Source organism: Rattus rattus, chromosome 7 (genome assembly GCF_011064425.1).
Source record: "Rattus rattus isolate New Zealand chromosome 7, Rrattus_CSIRO_v1, whole genome shotgun sequence".
Lineage (NCBI taxonomy): Eukaryota > Metazoa > Chordata > Mammalia > Rodentia > Muridae > Rattus > Rattus rattus.
Window position 1 is genome coordinate 85,485,328 of NC_046160.1, and position 25,114 is coordinate 85,510,441.

General features: G+C 44.7%; 1 protein-coding gene across 3 annotated transcripts in view; it reads left to right on the plus strand.

The window, feature by feature from the left end:
- Nucleotides 1-10,888: 10,888 nt before the first annotated feature.
- The window catches only part of Daam1 (dishevelled associated activator of morphogenesis 1), a 160,678-nt gene continuing 146,452 nt past the window's right edge, over nt 10,889-25,114 (plus strand). For 2 of the 3 annotated variants that reach the window (XM_032907909.1, XM_032907911.1), the window contains exon 1: nt 10,889-11,145. The gene's annotated coding sequence lies outside the window, so the exon portion shown is untranslated. The remainder of the gene's footprint in view (nt 11,146-25,114) is intronic. The other variant, XM_032907910.1, reaches the window with a different exon arrangement.

Below are 25,114 nucleotides of genomic sequence, written 5' to 3' on the forward strand. Positions count from 1 at the left end.
TTTGCTTGTTTGTTTTGTAAATAAAAAAGAATAATGCAAACAGGTAAAATAGGCACAGAATAGATTTGGGGGAGAAAAATCAATTTTAGGATAGGAACTAAAATGGATAGATGATAGATACATTGATAGGTTGATCAACAGGTAGATAGATGATAGAACTGCATCCTCTCGTTGACTGAAACTTCTTGTCAAGTTGTTTTATTACTCAAGATAATTAGGCTGCCCAGAATAAACAGCCCTTTCTGTGGAAACATTTCATTTTATAAAGCTCTTCATGGTCTTAGACACTATTTGCATGCTAATGAAAACATTTCCAAGCATAGCACGCGGTGCTCTTTTCTAAGCTTCTGTGTGGCCACACAGCTCAGTGAATTATAGCTGTTCCAGAATTCTCTCCATATTCAATCTGATACCCACGTCACCCCAGGCTCACTGGTTTCTCTTCCTGGTTTGGAATCGCCAGCCTCTGCTAACTTATCACCAAGTTCTTGTTTTCCCTTTGAGAAAATTCTGATCTTTTAAACCCAACAAGGAACTGGGCTCTTCTCTGCACGTAATCTCACGCCACCCTTTCTTCTGTCCCCATGTGTCACCCACAGTGACACATTCTTGGGATCTCCACTTCTACACATCGACGACAAAATGAAGTCACAAGAGAGGAATGCAGATCAGTTAGAATGCACAGCAGTTAGATGAAGCGAACACTCTTCGTTTGAAGCTTGGGGGAACAGAGACCATCAATGCTTAACACTGAATCTGAGGAGAATCCTTTGCTTGTAGCATTTATAGATTTCCTCACCACGACAGAGTCTGATGTCACTGACTGTTCGGAAGAGACTACCACAGTAATCTATCCACATCATGTCTGATCCAGAAGGAAACCAAATTCATAGACAACATTTAGTGAAGCAACAATGAACAACTGACAACTTTGGAGTATTGATTATTTCTGTTCTTGATACATGCCACTATCATCATCATCATTATTATTTGTTCACATACATGCAGGTGTGTGTGTGCACAGGTGTGTGTGCATGAGTGTATATGTGTGTAAGGAGGCCAGTGAACAATGTCTGGTGCTGTTTCTCAGGAATTTTCTACCTGGTTTATAATAGTAATAATAATAATAAATGTAATAATATAATGGTTATAATTATTATTATTACTATTATTGAGACAGAATCTCTCTCTAGTCTGGAGCTCACCAAGTAGTCTAGACTGCCTGGTTGGCAAGCTCCAGGAGCCAGCACAGTTCCACCTTCCAAGGGCTGGGCTACACCATTTTCATCTCTGTGAAACTGGAAATTTAATCCAGGGCCCACACATACATTCTACCAAAGAGATTTCCATGGTTTCTGTTTAAGACATGGTCTTACTATGTAGCACAAGCTGGCTTCAACTTTCAACCTTCTTGCCTCTACTTCCTGGGTGCTGGGATTATGGGTAGTTACCGCTTGATTATTTGCTTTATTTATTTATTTTTAAATTTTGACTTCCCTTAGCAACCGGTTCACAAATCTCCTGAAATCTGACAACGCCTCTCAAGGGCCAATGCCCTGAGGTCTAGTCAATCACACGGAGATGCCCTGAGCAGGAGGCTCCTTACCCGCATATCGAGTAGGGATCTGTGCTGGAGAAAAGACTTCCTGCAATGACAACTGTAGCAAACCAGTCACTCGAGAGTCCAGGACACAAGCAAACTTTTCTTAAAACCCTGTGCTCATCTCCAAACCATCTGGGTTTTCTTGGGAATTTCCCACCCTAGTGTTGACTTTACTCAAAGCTACCAGACGCTCAAGTTCTGGTGGTTCATTGGCAAAGGCAGCCCAGCTTTAGAGGTAGCTAACGTTCGAGCAGAAGTCAAGAGGGACGTGGCCCTGTTATTCCAAATCACTGTTTCACACATGTGAAAGGTAATGAGGTTGTATTTTGCTTTGATTTAACCATGTTTGAATTTAAATGGGTATAATTTTTAAAAGAACAATAACATAAATCCCAGAGAAGAAAACCTGTCACGGGCAGGCGGGCAGAGCCAGAATAAACCATTCCGATACCGCTCCTTCCTCTTTCTCTGGATGGCTGGTCTCCTGACAACCCAAAATATTATTTTAGGAGCTTGAGACACAGGGAGGGGACATAGACAATCCCAGGGGGGGAAGGGTTACAATCACAGTTTGGTGAAGAGAAAATACTCTCACGATGATAATACGCTGTGACATATTGTATTAGTGTGGCTTTTCCATGAGAAATTCCCCGCCATCGGGTTCTCATGTAGGGCAGGACTGAAGTCGCCCCTAATCTTCAAATCCAGTGCCTAAATGCTAGTGTAACCCACTGTGAAACACGGCTCTCACACAAATCCTACCCACTGTAATATTTCTGCACAAAGCCGCATGTATCTGCCAGGATAATTCCCAGCAAAGAGAATTACAACAAGCCAAACAAAAGTAAACAGAATTCCTTCTCTCCTCCGAAAGCTCGGCCTATCTTTAACTTATATGCCAAGCTCTGCCTCACACAGACTGCCCACGTGAGGGTTAAAGAGTCCACGCTGAGATTAGATGCTTAAAGAGAAGAGAAAATGAAAACGGTATGACCCCCCTTGGCAGGGGATGTTTTGAAAGCTAACTTGGAAGGGTTTGTTTGAAATGTACAGGCAGGGACTTTTCACCATGGGAAGCTCAGCTGAGTTTCATCTGAGGACTTCTGACCTGGGGGTGTAGAACTGTGTACCTGAAGGGGTGACCTTCACCTTTAAACCCTTCCTAGACAGCTTCCAGATTCCAAGTCATGGGAGAGTTCTGCCTGTGTTGTTTAGGAGAAGTCTTAGGTGGTTGCTTTCTGACTTTTAGGTTGCCTCTTACTTCCTGATAAGACTCTACGGCTCCCAAGTCTGTATGGTTGATTATACAATTGTGTTGTCGGCATACTGAGCATTGCAGGTTAAATCCTGTCCCGGATCTCAGGAAGAAGGACATTACCTTGGAAAATAAAGGTAAGTCAATAGACTAGAGTCATTATAAAAGGAAGGAACCTAGCAGCAGAGACAGACACACCCGCAAAGAAGGCAGTAGGGTGAGACAAACAGAGGGTATGGTCATCAATAAAGCAAGCCGAAAAGGCAAACCTTAGCCCTCCCTCAGCCCTCAGGAGGACAGATTTGAAGACAGGAGTTGACTGTGTGTGACAATGACATTCCATGGTGCTTTGTGTCCTAGCCAGAGCAGACTAATGCATGCAACAGGGCCTACAGGAAATGAGGCAACACAAGAGTTTCCTTCTGGACATCCATTCCTTCCCATCCTCCCAACCAGTCGTTTACATTAGAATTTGTCTCAGTGTATGTTGCTTCTGGGACATGATTCAATTCTCTCATGGAGAGAATTACCTTACATACAAGGGCATGTAGGTAGCATCTATAAGGAATGCTGCAAATATCTGGATGTTTGGGCACTGGATTTTTAAGTGGAAATATTTTGCTGTTGCTCTGTAGTTCTACTTCAGAGGATATAGTCATAGCTCGGTGTTGTGGGACATGTCTGTGACCCCTGCATTTGGGAGACGGAAGCAGAAGGAACAAGAGTTCAAGGTCATCTTTGGGCTGCACACTGAGTGCAAGGCTACCTGGGATACCTGACACCCTACCTTTAAAATACAAAGACAAAAAAGTTGATGCATGGTGCAGAATAAAATTGTTGATAATGCGCTAAAGATCAAGGGCTAATTATGTAAATTCAGTAAAGGGGATGGGGCAACCCTTGATTGGTAGACTTAGGTGATCACATGCTTAAGCAGCAGTATTTTCCAAATTCTCTACAGAGAACACAGACAACTGTCATCATTAGGAAACCCCAATAAAATGGATCTCACAATACATCAAATACTGTGTGTGTGGACAATCTTTATCTCAAGTATTTATTAAAATACCCTTGTTATTCCCATGGACAGGAATAGAGATGATCTTCTGCAGAAACTTAGAACTTCATTACAGGGACAATACAAAGGAGTAAGTTTCGAAGGACTCAAAACCAGCAGCATCCGGTCCAGGAAGTTCAGAGCGCCATGCGAGTCAATCCTCAGAGGCTCTCAGCACGTTCTGTGAAGTTAGGTTTACTTCTTTGTATTGTTTCATGGAAGTACAATCATGTGATACATACTCTTCATTCAACTTGAAAGTCCATTGCTGGTTTTCATATGAATATCACTTGTTGATTTTCAGTTTTCATTTCCAGGTGGCAGGGTTGTAAGACAGCCCGTTATTTCAAGCTGTACTGGGGCACATCAAAGCTTGCTCCTTTATGACGTCAGTTTGCCCTGTGTGTTTCTATGCATGATGGCATTTAGCAGCATCTGATCTGGTCTTTATGTTTCCTAATAAGCTTGAGCACCTTTGATTGTGTATAGCTGCCAGGTGTGTAGTGGTGTGTGTGTGTGTGTGTGTGTGTGTGTGTGTGTGTGTGTTGCTTACACAAAAACATTGGCCATTTCCCTATGTGTCTTTTTGGTGATTTACTGGCTAGTGATTTACATATGGTAGAGCTTAAAGTGGTAAGCTGTATTTTTTTTCTCTTTTCTTCATCCCCCTCTCTCTTCCCTTCTCTTTACCTAGAAAGATGAAGGAAAAAGTGAAAAAATTATGGTAAAAGGGTGTAGAGTAGTTCTGCACATTTTAGAAATAATGAAATTACACGTTGGGTTCAGTAGAGTAGCCGTTGGCCTTATGTGGTTATTGGGTGTGGCTATTGTTAGTGAGGAACAGTTTTAACATTTTATTCATTTTATTTTGCCTGAATCTATGTCTGCAGTGTCAACAGTAGCCAGAAGAGGGCATCGGATTCCTGAGATTGGAGTTAACAAAAGGTGCTGGGAATTGAATTCTTCCTCCTCTGGAAAAACAGCCAGCACTCAACCAGCTCTCTAATTCCCTTTGTCAATTTTAATTAATTTAAAGTAGCCGTGGAGGGTCAGTGGCTGAACATAAGCAGGGCAGGTCTCATAGGAGCAGCTGACAGAGGGGCTGAGTTATTTACTGGTTATGTATTAAGCAGTAGAGTATGGTATTGCTGTAACTGGCCTTGCCTTTGTAGGTCATTTCATCTCCCTCAATCTATCCTTCAACATTTCTCAGTGAAACGAAGCTTTCCCAAGAACCTTTGCAGAGGCTAAATTGATGTTGGCCCAGAACATTACGAAGTCCCTCTCCTTTTTATCATAAGGACGCTGGCAGATTTACCAGCTTTGAGTGGCATCACGTGAAGCCCCAGTGAGGTTCACAATGCTGGGGGCCTTCCATGAAGGCTCCTAGATACAGAGAGCACAGAGAGGTAGGTCATGAGTTATCTCTCTGAACCACAGCATCTCCTTACCACAGAGGAGGTACTGGACTGCCACCATGTGTGTCAGGAACAGCTGGGGGACTTGTGAAATGGAGACTGTCCCTGCTAGGGGTGGGCACTTGTGTACCTCATGGGTTCTGAAGTGAAGTTCTAGGGAGCCACACCTCAAGAGTCATGACTTTGGGCAGTAATCTAGGGATAGTTGCCTTGAGACTGGGCAATCAGCAGCACTCGGGAATTCTACAGAAACAAAACAAAACAAAACAAAAATGGCGCAGAGACCAGTCTACTGGAGACATCTGAAACCCTCCATCATACTGCCCTAGAGGTAGTCTGGTTCTTTTTCCTTCAGAAGACCGTCACTACCTAAGTTCTTTTGTTTGCATAAACTGCCCATAGAAAGTTTCTGTTGTCTATCTCTGAAGGAACTTTACCAAAGACACGAGCATTTCATCAAAACTCTCAAACTGTTGTACTTTTAAAGAATAGAACAAATATGGAACAGAGACCTGATCACACTGGTGACCAAATATCTCAGAAGCCTCAAATGGATCCGAGGAATTAGCAGCAGCAGCAGCAGCAGCAGCAGCAGCAGCAGCAGCAGCAGCAGCAGCAGCAGCAGCAGCAGCAGGGGGTCTTCTTCATTCACAGGTTGGAGGAAGGAGGGAGAAGTGATTGTTAACCCACAGTATCAGGCCCTGGAAGAAACAGGACTCTGAGGAGGAAAATGTCCCACTCCTGACTGAAACATCACCCAGGGCTTCTCTGGAGAGGAGGAGGAAGAGTGAGGTTCTCCCTTCCTCCTACTTCCTGTTGCCTCCATTCTTGGAAGTGACTCTCCTAGTTGGGAAGCTTGGCAAAGGCTCCTTAGGAAACTGGGGACAGCTGGGCCCCATGGAAAAGAAGTTGCATATCTAAGAATGGGCCAAGGAACAGCACCATTCCATGTTGGAGATCTCCCTCTCTTTTCTTTCTAAGTTCCTTTGGTCAACTGGTGGATTGGTGTAAGACAGTTCCCAACCATGCACTGTCATGAATATGAATTGACTTGCATGAGACTTTAGTAACTATTTCAAAATTAGGCCCATGATGGAAAATTGTAGATGATTAGCATCTTTATAGTTCTCAGCTTCAGAAGTGTTTTTTCCTAGTACCTCTCTCCTATTTTTATGGAAAATAAACTTTTTCATATAACATATTTTGATCACGGTTTCCCCTACCTCATCTCCTCCCGTGTCTCTCTACTCTTCCAACTCCGCAAATCTCCCTTTAGAAAACAAAGGCAAACAAAAAAAAAATAACAAAGAAATAGCATGAGAAGCACATAGACTTACAGATGGACAGACATACAGACACAGACACAGACACACACACACAACCCATAAAAACACAAAATCAGAAACTATTATATGTAGAAGATCATGTGCTCGCTTCGGCAGCATATATACTAAAATTGGAATGATACAGAGAAGATCGGTAAGATAAAAAAAAAAACCAAACAAAGCATTATGAGATGGAAAGTCTACAAAAATAGAATTTATTTTGCATTTCCATCTACTGCTGGGCAAGGGTTATGCCCTTAAGTTTATATACCCAGGGAGACTCTGCTGGAGAAAACCAATTTTCCCTGAAAGCCATTTTCAACTAGAGATGGCTTCTTGGTTAGAGATGGGAGCTCCAGTCTACTACTTCATCTCAATGCTGGAACCTGACTTGGTTTGGACCTATGACGTCTCTGTGTGTGCTACCATAGTTGGAGAGTTCGTAAGTTCTTCCGTCCTCTTTTGCCTGGAAGACACTGACGGTTTTCTTGGTGTCCTCCATCGCCTCTGGCTCATACGATCTTTCTGCCTCATCTTTCCCCTAGTTTCCCGAGCCCTGAGGGGAGGGGTTTGGTCAGGACACCCCATTTAGGACTGAGAATTCCAAGCTCTCTTGCCCTCTGCATATTGTCCAGTTATGGGTTTTAGCTGCCATCAACTGTACTTAAAAGCTTCTTTGAGCGATACACTGGTTTGAGGGTGTAACAGGATGTCGTTAGGAGTTACTTCATTGCTGTGTTCCTTTAGCAGAATAGCAGTTTGGTTTTCATTTGGTCCATGGCTCATCTACCTTCAGGTTCATGGCCATATGAGCAATGTCAGGCATGGGTTCAGTCTCATGGAGTGGGCCTTAAATCCAATCCGACAGTGGTTGGTTACTCCTACAATGTATATGCCACCATCGCACCAGCGTATCATAGAGGCAAATCATCACTGTATATAGGAGGTTTTGTAGAGGAGTTGGTGTTTACCTTGAGTACCTTCTAGAACTGTGAACAGTAGTCAGCAGGTATGAAGGCTCTCGTTAGACACCAGCTCGACCTCCCTGTGTTCAATGAGATTTGTAAGTGTTGTCTTCGGCAATAGGCCCTGATTATGAGTTTGTGGAGAGCAAGCAACAGCCTATGGCAATTCTCTAGTGAGGATCTTGAACATGCATTTGAGAAAACCTTACTTTCTGCTGCTCTTTACAAAGTCTACACCCGTGCTTTCTGGGGTGCTCCATTTTCTTCTGGGAGCCTGTCTTGCTCTTAACTCTCATGCTTAAGTGGACTTTAAAACATCTTTATTAACCCTCAACTCTGCTTCATAAAAAAATCATTTCTACTTGTCTCATCTAATGCACAGAAGCATGAAATGTTTTTACGAGTAAGGGAACAGGTTCAGATAGAATATGTAACACGTAAAAGCAGAGTCGCAGGTCTAACCACAGTAAAATAACTCAATCCCAAGCCCGGTTCAACATACATCCCTAACCTCTGTGAGGTACCAAGCTGACACGCGACAACACATGGAAGGTGACAAATGTTCATTTTTCTCTGTTGGTGTCTTATTTCCTCCCTGAAGTAAAACCTGTAACCAGAGACAGGTGAACTATTTTGAAATATCAGCAACAGGCCCCATAATGCCTTCGTCTCCTGTCCTCTCCACAGATAGTCCATGCTCGATGGTTCCAGGTGTTTCTAATTCATAGTCCTCCATCGCTGGGCGAGGTGGGGTCTTTTGTAAGGTAATTCCAGGACAGGATCAGTTGTTTAAAAATAAAAGGGGAAAAAAAGTAAAGAAACCTTTCTGGCTTGGAATATAAATCAAGCTAGAAAGAATGAATGCTTTTCATGGTTTCTTAGACTGAGTTTCATAAAATTGAATACGGACATATACAACGAGTGTGTGTGTGTGTGTGTGTGTGTGTGTGTGTGTGTGTGTGTGTGTGTGTTCTCGAGAATATGAGTTTCTCTGTGCCACTGTGGAAGGATTTAAGCTTCCACTGACTTCAGGTCTACAGGTCTACAGACAGCATTTCTGCTGCCAAAGAGCACTCTTGTTTACCTTGGTTACCAGTGCAACGGTGTGCAGGGATCAGTTTAAATTCATCGCCACTTAACAGAAAACCATTTTCCAACACCAAGTCCTCTATTATCTATATTTAGAATTGGTTGATAGAAAGTGCTCTCTCTCTCTCTCTCTCTCTCTCTCTCTCTCTCTCTCTCTCTCTCTCTCTCTCACACACACACACACACACACACACACACACAACTCACAAATTCCCTCTTTTGTAGTCTATTTTGCATGCTTATATGGAGATATGTGACACAGCCTGTAATACTGTTATAGAGAATGGATTCCTTTTCTTGAACAAGAGTTTATTCTTTTTCTTTATTGCAGAGAACTAAGAGAGCTTGCCGAGAGGGTATTCGTTCTATAAAATTATTTCTCCCAGTGCCTTAACAACATGCTTTTATCTATAAGGATAAACCCTGCCTGATAGAAAGGCTCTGAGTTCAATTTATTGACTCAGTAAAATTCAAGCTCACTGATCATGTTCCCACCTAAAAGCTTTCCACAGTTATAAGATTGGGGGAGCCTTTAGAACCGTGCCAGGTCGGGTTTCTTTCTGAATATTTTCCCACAGTCAATTGTGCACTCCCATTAAGTCTACCCATTAGCAAGAGCATCACTGCTTGTACCCTTGGTCTGATGGCCAAAGGAACATTTGTGTTGTCTAGGTTCCACTTAAGATAATATTTGAAATAGATAGGACAGATCAGAAGAGCAACAAAGTTATCCTGCCTCTGTGGAGGCAAACGGCTCCAGTCTGTACAGATCAGGCTTGTTAAAAGAAGATCAGAATCCAGCAGATCCTCCTCTTTTACGAAGCACTTGCCCTCTCCTCTGAGATACTCCTCCAGTTCCAAGAATATTTCACTTGAACCTTAGTGTTTCAAGCAGAAAGGGGAAGATAAGGGGTGATATTCCACCAGCAATTGAGTGAAGAGTTGTTGGAAATTTTAATTGTCAGCCTTCATTTCCTGAGAAGCCAATTTTGCAGGTGGAAGAGGGCATGTGAGCTAAACACAGCTCTGCCATTGAACATTGAATTAATACTCCCCCCCCCCGTACAAAAGGCATTTGGAGATTTGTTTCCTCTATTTAAGTTTCTCACCTTTGGTGTTCACTGAATGAGATCACAACACAGAAAACCTTTATGTATTAAACCCCAAATCTTCCAGAAGGGTCAAAATTCCTTTGCTAACACTTTAGTGCACATATAGGTGTCTGAAGAACGGGGGCAATTCTTGAAGGTTACTGTTTGTTTTCAAGTCTTAAATTTTTGATAATTTTGAAAGGAAATGTGTGGGGAATGAGGATGGAGGGAGTGTTGCGGTTTTTAAAATTTTATATGTGTAATTAACTAAAACTTTTAGATATGCATGTTATCTTCTGAGGAGTTGAGAGCCACCAGAGCGGGAAGTCCCTTCAGGCATGAACAAAAGCATGGCTATGTTATCGCCACAGCAGCAGGCTTGCGGACGCAGGGCTGTGGTGACTGTTTCTGTCTTCTATTACACTGCATTTTCATTAGTGACAGTCACCGGTTTTTCTCAGGTCAGTCAACTAAGCTTTTCCCAGCTTTTTTCTTGACCACCCGATGAACTAACCCAAAATGTGGTGCAAGGAGATGCCTCTTTTTCGCGGCTGGTGTTGTTTGATCCTTGGAGACAAGGGGAAATACTGGCTCGGGATTCAACCCAGAACCCCTGGAGTCCGATGAATTAGTGGTTTTGAGGTGGGAAGGAAGAGAAAGGCTTTTATGGACCCTTCCCAGATGGGGGCAGGAGAACCCAACCGAACAGAAGTGCCTGGTGGGTGTGCGCGAGTTCAGGACGCCTCTTGGTCCCGCAGCCTACCCGCTGGTAGGATCAGAGGTCAAGTCAAAGGGCACGGTCACCGGGTGCCTCGCCCTCTAGCCCAAACAGTGTGCCCCTAGGCTTCTGACTGACCACCACTAGTTCTGCTAGACTGGAGGGCGGGGAGGGGGCGGGTCTGGGGGGCGGGGAGAGGGCTGGCACAGAGGGACAGAGAGGCACTTCGGGAATTGTAGTTTCTGATCGCGAGGATGTAGAGGCTGTTTCACTCTGTCTGCAGGATTGGGACTACAACTTCCAGAATCCTAAGGGCCCGTCACAGCGTCCATGCGCAGTGGGTGCCACCTTGTATCCTATCAGAGGAGGCGAGGATGATGTCACCTGCGAGTTGGTAACCTACGAGCGGCTGTGAAGGGAACTGTTTAACCGGATCCCATTGTACCGGGAACGCAGAGCGGCCTTTCCAGCATGCAGCGGCTGCTCAGGTGAGAGGACGCCTCGGCTCGCCCGCCGCACTCATTCATTAGCGGCACCGCACCGTGGCGCGGGGTGGGCGTGCTGGTCCCTCGCGCTGTTCGCGGCGCGCCCTCCTGCTGCTTCCCGGAGCTCCCGGGCCAGTAGGTAAATATTAAACTCGTCCTTCAGGTTGGGTCTGGGTGGGAACAGGACCGAGACAGCTTCGGGCTGCCAATCTAGGCTTTGGAAAATGGCTGCAGCGCGGCACGGAGCTAAGCGAGCCTGAAGGAAGGCGTCCGGGAGGATGGGGTCCCTCCCTTCTTTCTTTCCGAGGCGCTGGGTGGCAGTGAAGCCGGCCCGGTACATCTCGCTTCCCGGCCACAGGCTCCTCGGGGCCAGGGCTGAGGGAGCTGTGGCAGCGGGCGGCGCTCCTGGGCCGTTGGCTCTGAGAGATCCGCGGGCACGGCGGTGGCAGCGATTCACCCCACCATCCCTATCACCTTCGGGTCAAGCCTTACTCAAAACGGAGGGGCTGACTGTAATCCGGGCAGTGTCCGAGCTTACTGTGTGCGGAAAGAAGAGGGGTGTGCGGAGGCCGCGAGCCGGCGGCTAGCTGCGGCGCGGGGAGGCTGCGTCTCCGGGAGGACTGGACGGGGTTCCCTGCGTCCTGCTTTGGGGGGCGCATCTCAGTCTTGGTTCTACGGAATCGAGACCTGCAAAGGGCACCTGGGCGTGGGCTAGACGCTCTCCTTAGAACTATGGAGGTGATGGATGGGGTGGTGGATAACCTAATGATAAGGTTCGCCGTTGGGGCAGGAGGGCTGGATAATCGGGTTTATCTAACTGGTGCCCCAAACCAGCTGTTTGTGATTGGCTTGTCTTCTACCTGGAGAGGAGAGCCAAGCGAGGCCAGGCCCGGCTCGGCCGGATAACTCTAAAGCCCTCTGGCTTTTCTTTTCCCTTTCTGCGTCAGCTTCATTCGTTCATTTACTCACATTCATCAAACCCTTCTACGATCTTTTGCACGTTGCTTACTATCAAGGTTTGGGATGTTCTATCTCCTGCCCATAAAATGTTTTACTGTGCTCAGAAATAGATAACTACTCTCGAGTTCCTCTCCCTCGCCATCGATGTTGGGAGAGCATCCAGAGTAAATGTTGCCCGTGACGGTTTTGCCCCCATTGAATTGGTAGTTTCTTGAGATCTGAGCTGGACCTAGTGAATTGAAGCATAGTTTGCCTGCAAGACGAATCTGGTTGCCATGGCGATTTGTGCCTTTGGAATCTTTAACAGCTCGCACTGCTGTTTCAATTCGTTGTGGCTCTGCGGGCAGCTGGGAGGGTGTGGTCGGGGGGTGTGGTCAAATGTTTGCCCTGGGCCCAGCTGCTCCCTCTTCCTCACCCTCCTGGCAACTCTGGGACTCCCCATATTCCGTCCTACATACCGTGGACACCGTAATTTTGAACCCTTTTCCTCACACATGCCTATACATCATCTCAAAACGAATTGTCTGGGGCTTTTGTTCTAAGGTAAACTAAATTTGGAAGATGTTTTTCCTCCAACAAGTGAACCGTATCTTTCCATCATCATCATAGTTAATAGCGTTGGAGGCAGTTTAATCAACAAGGTCACTCTTCCCAGGCCTACACAGCTCCCTGGCCTGCAATTACCTGAAGGTGCCATTGCCTGTAAATGGCAGAGCAATTAATAATTGAAATTGAGGTATGGAGAGCACAGACATCGCAATCATTTTCATAAAATGTAAACTCCAGTGAAGATCCTTATTGTGAAGCTCTGGAGCACAGGAGCCCTAGTGTCGTGCGGCCGAGCTTTATGTGCTGTCCTGCTGTGGGCTCACAGTTAACCTTTGGGGCACCTGTCATCTCACTGGTAATGTAGACAGGGAAGTGCAGAGAATTCCTAACATTGCTTTTAGGTTTAAAGTCTTGCCACTTGGAAAATGGCCCCTCCTCCAAATAACACAAGGCTTAAACCCAGCTCGGATATTGTAACCTTCAACTTGTGTTGCTGGCCCCCAAACCAAGATCCTTGGGGTTACCGTTACAAAATGGACAGGACGACTATAGTACTATTTTTAAATTTATAATACACTTGACACTCCTATTATCCCAGCATCTGGACTTTTATGTTGTAGTTACAATTGGTTGTTTAGATTTTGTGGTTTGCAGATTCTTGGTGAATGTAGTTATTTGTAACTTAGTTCGTCAAAAGGCATTTAAATTATACTAATGTTGTCTTTTCATCTCCTGCTTGCATTTTATCCAAGAGTGGTATCTCTCAGGAGCGGGGGTGGGGCTGGGAGTGTGTGTATACAGGAGTGTCTACGCAAGTGCATTCATGTGCAGGTTAATACTTGGGTTGTTGTGCCAAGTGGATAATGCTCACCTTCTTAGGTAGGTAGTTACATCACTATGAGGCAGCAATAGCAGAAGTTATCACTCTCTTACTATGTATTTATTTTTGTACTAGGATCTATGTGATAACAGCAAAATACCCTTCTTTTATTAGCATACTTGTCTATGTTTCTTGTTGCTAAGCTTTTTGAAGGCAAGTTCTTTGTCTTCTCAACCTTCCCAGAATTTGGACCAGGTCTTTTAATAAGCACTTGTAAAAATGGCTATTAAGGAGGATCAGGAATCCAAGGTTTGTATTCTTTCTCCTGATAGTTATGTAATTTGTTGTAATAGCGCCCCCCCTTTTTTTGTCAATACTTACACCTTGCCACAATTCTTTCCATGAGTATAAAAATGATATACATTTTGCTATTTTATAATTACTTTTGCAATACATTCACCCACATAGGTCATTGTTTTTTCTTGTTATAATTTCTTAGTACACTTAACCAGATGCTTTTATTAGTAGTACTCTCCTTGGCCCAGATAATTTTCCCAGAGGGCAGATGGCAGGAAACTACAAAGAAAGACAAAGGCAAAGATAGTTAGACGCTTTTGTCAATCCACCAGTGGCTCCTGGAGTTTCTGGGAGACAGCAGTCTGTCATCTGGGGCAGAGTGATTCTATAAACAGGGTCTGCTGTCCTAGGCCAGCCCTAGGAGAGGACATTTGTCTGGCATTGGTAAAGTTGCTATGCAGTGGTCACATCCTGTGGGTCTGGAAAACCATCTTGAGAAGGGCGATAGAGAAGGAACATTGTAGGTCACATTCTTGAGTGGAATTTGAATCCTGGCTCTCTCTCCTTGGTGGATAGGTCTGAGTGTTGAGAATGTGCTGTGTATAGTTTTATTTGAGCTACTTTGTTTAAAAAGCTGCTTCTAGTGTTAGTAATAGGTTTCCCAGGACAAATAAGGTGTTTAAAAACAAAACCCAGTTAAGACTGAAACAGTTTCATTTTGTAAATATTTAGAGTATGGCTTTGGCTTGAGGCTCTTAGGTTCTTCTGTGAAAACACTTCAAAGTTACAGCTGGATTGGCAGGACAAAGCATTTCCCACAGAGCTCTGTACCATTGAGAGCTTCAGGTGTTTGGTTCAGAAAATGCCCCCTCAGAGATTGTCACTGGGTAGGGATCTTCCCTTGCATCCTATATTCTCATGTTTCTATGTCTTAAGTCTATATTTCTAATTATTCAGGAGAAAAACAACAAAACTTTGCCAACTGAGGTTGCCAAACTTGTTTTCTCTACAGGACACTCCAGTGGAAATGACAGCTCCCCTCCCCCCCTTGGTATAAGGATTGTGAATTACTGTCACTTGTTCTGGTGTTAACTCAGTAATGGAAGGAAGCCTCCTGGTTAATTGTGGTTAAATACTCACAACATCACTCCTTTTGTTTTAGGAGCTGAAGGGATTTTTTTAGGCTCAGTTTCAGTGGTCTTTTGTTTCTGCTTGTGTCTTGTGAGTAAGTCTGGTTGGCTAAACAGGCTGAGGCGGGGTTATTGATTTTGAAGTTACTTAGCAAGTGAATTGTCCTTTATGTATATTGTGGACTAGGTTGCTGGTAGAGACTATGTCCTAACCTCCTTAGTATCCCTGTTGAAAGGAGGACAGTTAAAGGTGAGATGCCAGTTGATCTCAGTGACCTATATAATGCCCACAGCAGAGAACGGTGGCGTTCACCTTTTATTTTCTGGTACCCCTTCCGCTGTCTCAGGAGCAGAGAACAGAGTATCTCCAAGGGAGTTTGCTTTCCCAGTGTAAGGAATGAATTGAGTTTGTTGAATCTTAGGGGTATAGCAACAAGTGTCCTTGTCCTCACCATCTCACCTCTACCCTCAATTTTTAAGACAGGGTCTCATGTATCCCAGGCTGGCTTAAAACAGTAGAGGACAGGTTTGAACTTTTGATTCTCTGATCTCTGTCTCCCAAGTGCTTTGATTCTAGAATTGTGCTGCTCTACCTGGTTCATGCCAGGTGTGAAACAAGGGCTTCGTGTATGCTCCAGCAACAGAGCTATACATCCGACCCCATATGTAGCACTTGAATGATAAAGCTTTTAAATTTCCTTTTTGCTATATTTCATATAGACATATATTTCATATAGACAGTACCTGACAAAAGAAAATGTTTTTATATCCTATATTTAAATGTTTTTGGAGACTGTCCAGTTTCAGACCCTATTCGTGAGGGTAATTTTTCACTGGATTGAATCCATCATTTGGGTTCAGGCTTCTCACCTAGTAAAGGGCAAAAGATGCCTATTTTAACAGCTAAGAGACACCTAGCATCCCAGTTTCCCTCCCTTTTAAGGTAAACTGTGAAAGCTCTTTTGGAAAAAAAAATGAAAACTTTAGCAGTAGTTAAACATGCAATCTGATATTGAATATCCTTAGGCATTAAAATAACCCTTTCTCCCTCTCTCTGCCTCAAAAGAGAGACCCGTTATATTGTAGCAAATTTGGAGCCAAGGAAACAGCTGTAATTCTTAAACCATAGCTACCATTGTGAATTAAATGTGGAAAGCTAGGGAAGTGAGTTTCATTTCCAGTGTAGTTGGTGTGACTTCCTGACATCCTCTTTTGGCATAGAACTCAATATTGTGCAACACTGACAATGTTTGATGCAGACAATTGACTGAAGCATAAAGTTGGTAATTTAGGGGAATAATGGGCAAACAGCACTGTACTAGCGAGACTGCCAGGAAGAGAAAATGACCATTAGGCTACTGAGACGTAATACCTCTTTGTCAGACACAGACTTGGGGAGCTTTCTCCCCACCCCATCCATCTGGCTGCATTCCTTAAGTATGTCACTCACCTTTAGCAAGAACTGGAGCTCATTTCTTCTGCAAACTGCACCGGGTTTGGAGTTGATGTTCCTTCTCTTCCTGTCAGGCACTCAGTTCCAGTCACCTGTTAAACTGCTCTTTGTCCTTTCACCTGGGAAGAAAATACCTGTGGTGCAATTGGCAAACATTGCCTGTCTCATGGGTGCTTTGAATCTAGACTTCCAAACGTAGATAGCCCAGGTCTTAGCTTTGAGCTTTGTTTTTTAAACATATGGTTACTTTTCATTTTTTGGAGATGGGCTTTACAGTTTAGCTGTTGGCTAGGCTTTTGTTGTTAGAGATAGACAGAACAGGTCTAGATTATGGTTAGAGTCACTTTAATTTTGAGTCACACACCTGTAACTCACCATGGTGTCTATGTGTGTGTATGTATATCTGTGTGTGTGCACATGTGCACATACATATTTTTGGCTACAAAGCAAACTAAGACTAGATAATGTATCACAGCTATTCAGAGCACAACCATTACTGCCAGGGGCAAAGGAAAGTGTCATGTTCTAAAATGAACTGAGAGTTTAGTTTCTTCAGAGCCTGATAGAGGCAAGGGTTTGCCAAGGAATTGTGTTAGCCGTCCTCTTGCGAAAATTGGGTCAGAACTAGAGACAGCTCGCCAACAGTTTGCCAAAGGCTGCAGCCTGTGTTTTTCCTTTCCTGGAGAATGGCAGGTATTAGCAGTGAGTGTTTGGGGGTTGCTTCTGGGCTCTCTCTTCCTTCCCTGCTGAACTACCTGGGTCCGTAGAAGTTGTATATCACACCCTGTTATCCCATAAAGTTCCTGCAGATTGCAAATTTGTACCTGAGAGGAGCAGTTGATAGTGCATTCATCAGCCTAGCCTGACTGTTCTTTTGTGCCTGCCTATAAATAGTAGCTTCGAAGCACTTTGACAAAACCAAGCAGTGAAATGTTAGGCACAAGCTAAGCTCAAATCTGCAACTTTGTAACAAGAAGGGACCTCCTGAACCCTGAGAGTTTACTGCAAACTATCTTAAGGGCTATTTTTAAAAACTGGACTGGTGAGATGGCTCTGGTCAAAAGTGCTGAGAGCTGAAGACTTGAATTCCATCCCTGGAAGGCAGGTAAAGGTAGAAAAGCAGAGAATTTTGTAACCTGAATGATCCGGAACAGTTCTTTAGGCTTAAAAACAAGACATTGGATTAACAGCTGTAGTTAATCTAGCATTAATGGCTTTTATTTAACTCAGGATGACGGTGGCAAAAGCCCCCACTAGCATGTCTGCTCTAATCCTCCATCCTGTTTTGTATGTGGCAGTCAATTTGTACAAGAGTGCTCCCCCAGTGCTTGGCTAAATGTCAGGAAGGACCAAGAATAAATAAATGCTTGAAATCGAAGCCAGTGACCAAGGCTGACTGCAGCGTGTTCTTTGAAGGTTAAATGGACAGGCCTGCTTTAATCCTTCTGTGGCTTTAATCAAGACTAATTAATTTGTCTATGTGTGCCTGCATGAGTTTGTGAGCATCACTTGTTCACAGATGCCCCTGGAGTCCAGAGGGTATCAGATCCCCTGGATGTTTGGGAGCCATTACCTGAGTGCTGGAAATCAAACTTATGTCAGCCTCAAGAGCAGCAAGGCTTCTTACTGCCGAGCCATTTCTCCAGCCCTGCTTTTGTAGTTTTGAGATCAAGAGCGGAGACTAGATTGAACTAGAAAAACTCTGTGACCCAGTTGAGGCTTCAGACTCTGTGAGACAACTCCAGGTCTGTGGAACTAACTGCTTTGCCTGTGACATTTTCTGTCAAGGGCTGATTAAAAATTAAAATCCAGCTATCTATGTATCTACTCTGTACATATCCATCTGTCCACTCATTCATCCATCTATCCATTTTCCTCTGGGTTGTAATTTGCTAACTCTGTTCTCAGGAACACGGGACTATCTTCACGTGGCCTGGTTCAGTATCGGGGGAACCACAGTCATTGGCCTTATGCTGTGGCATCCTCCAGAGCCCAGCACAAGGAATGAGGCGGTCTCTGAGAGCACAGCTTAACACTGCAGTTCTCCCACTAGGGCTCAGGTTGTTTTTCTGATGGAACAAGATGAGGGAAGTAGGTGGAGGGAGGACCAGGAGTTACTGGATTTCATTTATCTTATCAGCCGTTTCCCTCTGGATTGTCTTTGTTTACAGTCTTCTTGGGCCAGGAATTCCTCTCACAGAGCATGCACATTCTCAGGGATATGCTGCTCTCACAGAGCATGCACATTCTCAGGGATATGCTGCTCTCACAGAGCATGCACATTCTCAGGGATATGCTGCTCTCACAGAGCATGCACACACTCAGGGACGGCATACCGGGGCTTCCAACAGAGACTGCCCAATGCACACACTCAGGGACAGATCTTTAGGGGCCAAAGGAAGTGAATAATCACAAGTAGATTTAAAGTGAACATCTGTACATGACTTATATTTGGCAGGACTCCGACTGAATGATACTCTGGATGGAACCTTTTTACCTGCTCATGCTTTGCGGTTCCACACAGGAAAAGAAATGCCCCTGCTGTGGTGTTCTGATTTGGGTGATCCCAGTGATTCCTTTCACCCTTCTTGGGCCTCTTTTTCCTCATTTGTACGACAGCGTGTTCACATTTAATTCTTCTGGGTGAAAATCACACACTGTTAGGAGTAGAGTGTCATTAGAACAGTAATGACCTAATTTATTTAGCTTTCTGAGCAATTTGTGTATAAGAGGCACTGTGCACATAGGTTTAATATCATTGGTTGGCTTTGCCTTTCCAGTTTCCCACCCTGCGTTCTGCCCTGGGACATTCTGGGCAGACCCTTTCCTCTGGGTCTAAAGCCAACTACCTGACCATAGGAAGCAACTTCCGAGGATATAAGAGATGAAGCTAGGCAGTGTTTTTTGGTGCTATTCCATTCTATTTAAACTGGTAATCTCTTTAAGCTAGAATAACCCCAACAATGCCTCACAGGCCACTATTGCCTATGTCCTAAGCAGGTCTAAAAATGCCTATATAGACAAGTATGCTCTTGAACTTCTAGTCATCCTTCCTCACCCCCAGAAGTGCTGAATCACTACCACACCTGGTTTGCACAGTGCTGGGTTCAAACCCAAGGCTTTGAGCATCCTGGGCAAGCACTTCAAGTTACACCTCTGGCTCAGCAGTGCTTGTAAACATTGAATGGCGTGCGTGCATGAGCGCTTATTCTCCAAGTACCACAGGTCTCACCCTGCCCTTGTGCCACATGCACGGCCATTTACTTCACAGTATTCTCTCTTTACTTCCTTGCCCCTGATAACATTAAATGTGTAATTCTATATAAATATTTTTACATTATTTATCGCATGTGCGTGTGCACGCATGCGTGTGTGCGCGTGTGTGTTCTAGTTTGCTGTCTGTAGCTATGTTAAGCACCATGACCAAACGACTTGGGAAAAGAGGGTCTATTCCATCTTATAATAAAGAGACCATGCCATCGTCTGTCTTGGAGAGAAGAAAGGCAGAAACTGGAGCGGAAGCCATGGAGGAATGCTGCTCACTGGTTTGCTCTCTCTTTGTAGCTCAGCCAGCTTTCTTATCTAGCCTAGAGCTACCTGACTGGTCTTCCTACATCAATTTTCAATCAAGAAAATGCCCCCACAGACATGCTCACGGGGCAGGGTGACTGAGGAGACTCCCTCTGTAACTCTGGGCTGTGTCAGCTCGACAGCTGATGCTGGCCCGAGAGGGAAAGGATGGCTTTGACTGCAAATGCAGATTCCATGATGTCCGTGAGTACCTGCGGAGGTCAGAGGACACCTCAGAGTCAGTCCTCTTCCACCCTGTGAGTGCTGCGACTGAATTCAGGCCATCAGTCTTACCTGCTGAGCTGTCTCCCTGGCTCAGGGGTATAATTCTTAATTGAAACCAAATGACACTCAGATGAGGTTCGTCAAAGGTTTATGAACCAGTCGTCCTCTGGCAAACAGTCCTTTCTTCTTCTCTGGTCCCTTGTTTCTCAACACATTGAACACTGGCCTGGATAATGCTGTTGGGAGGGGGTCTCCCTAGTGCGGTGTTCAGCTGCACCCCGACCTGCATCCGTGCACGGATCCATGCTCATGGTGCCCCTCCACTGTTGCAACACAACTTCAAAGTCAGACATAGCCAAGCATCTCCTAGAGGATAAAATTGCCCTTGTGGAGAGTGAGCGAGAAGATTTTAGATGGTCCAAGGGCTTTAAACATTGAAACAGGCTTGCATGTTTAGGGGATAAATTGGATTTCTTTTGGGAAATGGAGTTGCCCCTGCTGGTTTTATTTATTTGGGCAGTTGGTTAAAGCCAAGAGAAAGGTCAGGGGATTAGACCCATTGGGGTCATTTCTCCATTCTTCCATGACCATAGCCTGGGAAGCCAGCCACATTTTAAGATATGTCCTTGGTCACACCAGGGGACCCTGTGAGACACTGGTGCTGGCTAGGGAAAGCCCACCAGCGCCAGTGAGTAAACAGCTTTGAAGCCTGTGGCCTGGGTTTGTAGGTCAGTTACCTTATCTCTGGATAAGGAAGACAAGGCTTTGGGGAATGGGAAGCCAAAGCTCTTGCTGTTGTCAAAGGCCAGCGTGCTTTAAAAACAGCTTTAGCCTTTAAAAGCCACAGCAACAGCTTGTCCCAGAACAGAGAAGCGCCCTGACTTGCTCCCTTCCCGCTCCCTAGACAAGAATGTCTTTCAAACTTCACTTGGGTTTTGGCACCCTCCAAACTTGCCTTTCAGAGTTCAAAGTGAAAATGTTGTCGCACTTTAATTAACTGACCCAAGATCCTCTTTTGGTCACTAACGTAAAGATAATGTGTGAGGAAGCATGGCTTCCATTAAAGAGTTAGCCAGCACTTAGGAGATGGCTCTGATGATGGCATGCTTGTTGGGCAGGGCAAGTGTGAGGACCTGAGTTTGAATACTTGACACCCACCTAAAAAGACACAGATAGTGTCAGCCTGTAGTCACAGCTGGGGAGGTAGTAAATCTCTGAGTGCACTCCAGATTTAGTGAGAGACTTAGCCTCAAAAAAGTGAGGCAGAGAGCAGAGTAGAAGGACATATGGCATTGACCTGGCTACCCATGCACACATATACACACATACACGCACATATACACACATATACACGCGCGCACACACACACACATTTTACAGGTGAATGAGTACATATGTTACCTGCAGACCACACACAAAATTAAAAACAAGTCAGCCATAGTTCCTTCTCAGGAGCTGTGTGGACTTTTGAGGTCATCTGCACCCCTCCTCGGGGTCTACCGTGTCTGTTCTCCAGCTGGCCATTAGGCTTTCCCGGGCTGACTTGAGAAAGAGATGCATGAGGAGACTGGTTTGCAACACCTAGGGCCCTAGCTCCGGGACTGTCACAGTCACCCTAGAAAGTCCTAACATGAAAATGTGAGAAGACCAGGAGAGCTTGGGTTTGGGAGGTGTGGGTGGGTCTAGTTGCACATTGTGTCAGGCCATCTGTCTGTCTGTCTTAATGTTAACTTTCAGTGTTTGTATTCATTTGTATGAACTTTGTAAACCTTTTTATTTAGAATTTTGCATATGTGAGGAAGGTTTTTTTTTGTGGGTGTCATAGTGCATATTGTGTGAAATGTTGGACTCTGTGCTTCTAATAAGTGTGGGGCTTTATCATATTTAACTGAAACCTGTAAGTACCTGGAAATTATCTTTTCCCCAAGATCCTTTCCCGGGAGGCTTCCATGCACCTTTTAACAAATCATTTGTTAAAAAAAAAAAAAAGGTAACAAATTGCCTAGTCACAAATGCTTAACACTAAGCAGGGTCTTTGGGATTAAGCTGGGCAGGGGAGTAGTCACGAGTGCTCTTCCTAGCCTCTGTTCTAGAGGAGGCCCAGAAGTGATCTAGAAAGCTCTTAGCTATTTCACAGCTAATCCAGGCCCTGAGAGCTTCCTAGCTGACTGCTCCGCAGAGCAGAGCACATCTGGTGCTGCCGTTTCCTCCCTGAGCTGGATCCTTTCCAGCACATCCCCACGGAAGAGCTTGTCTTTGCTCAGTTATAACCACCAAGTGGGGAATATTGCTTGATTGGTTGATTGATCAATCAATTGTGTCTGTGTGCATGTGTGTGCCATGGCACACTTTGTGAGGTCAGAGAACAACTCTTAGGAGTCCACATGCACCAGGTAGCTTCTAGGGACCAAACTCTGTCAGACTTGAGGCAAAGGTTTTAACCCACTGAGCCATCTCCCTGGCCCTACAGTAACTTCCAGATTCTGATTCCTAAGCAAGGATAGCAGAGACAAGAAAACAATTAACATTTAGGAATGTATGTATACTAATTTATGGACTCTACCATGAGCTGTGGAAGCAATGCCTGAAAGCACCCCTTACTCTCTCAGCATGGAGAACCCGCTTGATGTTGGCTGAGGACCTCAGAGTGCTGCTGGTTTACATTATTCCCTTTGCTTATGTTCCCTTTGTCATACAAAAGCCCTGCTCCACTCTGTCAGACTTGTGTCTTTGGTTTCTGAAATAAACAGATGACCTTGTGCAGAAGGGCTTTCCCAAGTGGAGAGGTCATTGTTTCCATTCTGAGGAGTCTCATGCTTTGCTTCTTTGGAACATTTCCAGCTTTCCTTTTTACTTATTTTTACATTCACTTATTTTGTGTGTGTGTGTGTGTGTGTGCGTGTGTGTGTGTGTGGGTGTGTGTGTGTGTGTGTGTGTGTGTGTGTGTGTCTGTCTGTCTGTTGTGTGTTATGGTGTGTGTGTGTATATCGTGTGTCTGTTGTGTGTGTCATGGTGTGTGTGTATCATGTGTGTGTGTCTGTCCTGTGTGTTGTGTGCGTGTGTGTGTGTGTGTGTGTGTGTGTGTGTAGGTCAGAGAACAACTTGAAGGAGTTGGTCCTCTCCTACCGCTCATGCTCCAGGGCTAGACCTCATCTGAGCACGCTGACCTGCTGAGCCATCCCAGGTTCGCATTGCCGTCCTTTCAAAGGAGCAGCCACAGCAATGGTTACAGGAGCAATATCTTTAATCTCCAATTAGGTTTATCAGTGTTTGTTATGCTTGCAGTTCTTCTACAAATGATGGATTTGAGTCTTGGAGGGCCAAGAGTTTCCAAGGAGATTCCAAGAGAATTGTTAGCCTGACATGGTCTTGAAGGAAGAATGTCAGTTAAAAGGAACATGAGGCTTCTTCTGGAGGATGGTGGGGTGTCCTGGGAAGGGTATTAATTATATGACTTATTAGTACAACAAAGACCTCTGAGCTACACACTATGCAGATATCTCATGGATTACAAATTCTGTCCCAGTGCAGTTAGGCATAGTCATGTAAGGAACCTGAGGAAAATGTGAGGTCTCAGAGATCATACTTTAACACTGCTGTCATTATGTGTCTTGATTCTTCCTCTAGCCAGATGTGTACCATGGACAAAGAAGAATTTTGGCAATTTCTTGCTATCTATAGGTCATCTGAAACATGGAAGACTGACTGCTAGGAAGCCACTTTTGCTGTGGTGGGACCTGGTTCTTATCCTCTAGTCACTGTCTGCTTCACACCTACTGCGATGATGACGTTGGCTTTACGTTTATACTAGTTACTGTTTGTTTTAAACTTGTTCCTTTTGATTATTCCGCAAGATTTTTTTCACCGTGGAAATGCCACACTACAAAACCCATTTAGCAGGAGCTCTTCCCTGTAGAGATGTGTGTGTTGATAAGGTGTATTTTCATTTGTCAGACATCATGAAGCTCAAAGGCTCTCAAATTTGGATTCATGATCCTCTGAGAAACCTGCATTAATTTTTTTTCTTTTTTTGGGGGGTGGGGTATGGTAGGGAGGTAGGAAGGGTCAGGGAGATGAGTGGGATTGAAATGCAAGATGTGAAACTCACAAAGAATCAATAAAAAAATTTAAAACAATGGCCGAATGTTTGGGAAGTTAATCGGTACCACTGGAAATAGAATCCACGGGCAAAGGCAGCTCTGGAGAGACTGAGTGCTACTCTGCTAGAAGGTGCTCTCCAGACATACTGGTTTCACCGCTGGGTAATAACTCAGTACACATACTGACTGGCTTGACCCAGCACTCAGGAGCCTGGGTTTGCCCTGCTAGGCCCTCTGGAAGAGTCTTGGCAAGCTACAATGCAGGTGTCAGTCACGCTGCTGTTGTCTTCCGGGGCTCAGGATCTTCGAGATCACTGGTGATTAGCAGAATACATTTTCTTGTGATAAAAACCAAGGACTTGCTAGTTCTGGAGTATGTTTTGTGTATAGAGGACATCAGGTCCCATGGTATGTAGGGTGACATTATCAGTTCACTGGGATCATGTTTGCTGTCATCCGTGCCAGCAGGGGAAATGTCTCTGACTCCCCCTCCCCCTTTCTTTCTACAATAACTTGAGAAAAATTTGATAGGAAAAGGGCTGAAATGGTTAGACCCCATCATGGACAATCTCCTTGGACTGTGGAACTTAGTACACCATGATAGTGACAGAGCATCATGACCTCAGCGTCCGCCGGTGGGTCCTGTGAAAGCGAGGGCAGTAGGCGTACGTTCTCCTCCAGCCATCAGAAATGGCGGCAATGTACTCTTTATGATTATAAAGATGGAAACATAATTTAAAAGCCTCCAGAATGGATAGCATGGCACGGAGACCCTCTCGTTTCCTCAGATGTCTCTCCCTCAGACTTACCCCTTCCCACTGTTTCAAATATAAAAATATAGGTCAAAGATAAAAGATGCCAACTTTTCCACAACAGAAAAAGTAGTTTAAGGAGTTTGTGAATCTTCCTTGTATGCACAGCTTAGAGACCGACTCAGGGCTAATCTTTCATCTCTATTGTCAATAGCTCAGCTCTACATAAATTCTGGATATCAGATCATATCT